The sequence below is a fragment of the Morone saxatilis genome, unplaced genomic scaffold (assembly GCF_004916995.1).
Source record: "Morone saxatilis isolate NCDOM2014 unplaced genomic scaffold, NCSU_SB_2.0 Contig2, whole genome shotgun sequence".
Classification (NCBI taxonomy): Eukaryota; Metazoa; Chordata; class Actinopteri; family Moronidae; genus Morone; species Morone saxatilis.
This window is the reverse complement of record NW_023339762.1, coordinates 21,103,153-21,104,097: the sequence shown is the minus strand read 5'-3', so window position 1 is coordinate 21,104,097 and position 945 is coordinate 21,103,153. Positions and strand designations below refer to the sequence as shown.

General features: G+C 45.8%; 1 protein-coding gene and 1 long non-coding RNA gene across 5 annotated transcripts in view; one reads left to right on the top strand and one right to left on the bottom strand.

The window, feature by feature from the left end:
• trim44 (tripartite motif containing 44) overlaps nt 1-338 on the bottom strand; it is a 45,024-nt gene extending 44,686 nt beyond the window's left edge. Inside the window, exon 1 of one of the 3 annotated variants that reach the window (XM_035664258.1) lies at nt 88-338. The gene's annotated coding sequence lies outside the window, so the exon portion shown is untranslated. The remainder of the gene's footprint in view (nt 1-87) is intronic. The other 2 variants (XM_035664257.1, XM_035664256.1) reach the window with 2 other exon arrangements.
• Nucleotides 339-380: 42 nt separating this feature from the next.
• The window catches only part of LOC118329912, a 24,961-nt gene continuing 24,396 nt past the window's right edge, over nt 381-945 (top strand). For both annotated transcript variants that reach the window (XR_004796809.1, XR_004796808.1), the window contains exon 1: nt 381-483. This is a non-coding gene — a long non-coding RNA (uncharacterized LOC118329912). The remainder of the gene's footprint in view (nt 484-945) is intronic.

Genomic DNA, 945 nt, shown 5'->3' with positions numbered 1-945 from the left:
CTATTCCTCTATGACTCACACACACACACACACACACACACACACACACACACTCAGGCATTTCCCCCCTCATTCTGTGAGGCTTACCAGTTTGCAGCTCACTGCAGAATACTTACTCGTCTGTGTCTTCCACCCTCCCTTCTGCTTATTCTGTCTAGTGCTTGTTTAGAGATAATGTGAAGTCAGTGGAGGAATTAGCTCGACGGCTAACTTCCTTAGCACAGCCCTTGAGCCTTGAATTCTATTACTGAGCTGTCGACTGATACACTTTCACATTACAGCAGAAGATAAAAGCCAGGGGGCTCCAGCTCCGATCCGACAGCGTTTACTTCCTTATTTTTATCAGCTGCTGCCTGCTTTTTTTTGCGTACTTCCTGCTCGTAGTCTCCTGTGTGAGAGCGGCAGAGACACTCAGAGGCTGGAAAGAGAAAACCCGTTTGACAAGCACAACAAGAGGCAGTGAAACTCCAAACCGGAGGGCAGGTAACGTGAGAGGGGGAAGAGATTCTCACAGTTGTAACGTTGGTGTAAATGAGTAGTAATGTCCTGAGTGTGAGTTCTCCTTTTATTGGTTTGATAATTACTCCCAGCTGCGCAAACGTAAGATAGATTTCTCTCACCGCAGCCATTTTGACACCAAAAAGTAGGGTAATGACAGGTGTTCGGGATGATACTAATGAGGTTCTGCTCTATTTTACAGTGAGCCTCCCTGACTCTGGTTGACCTTAATTAGTGTTACTGGCGACACCTGTGTTCGCCATACTGTTTCATGTCAGAATGACTGCTGTGAAAAAGGTCTACTGATTCAGCCAAATAGGGGAAAATGGCAGGTGAGTGAGGTTGACGTCAAATAACGTAAGCATAATGGTTAAAGTTAGTGTAAGCCAGGGGTCAGCAACCTTTTCTAAACTGAGAGCTACCTCATGGGTACTGAGTCATACAAAG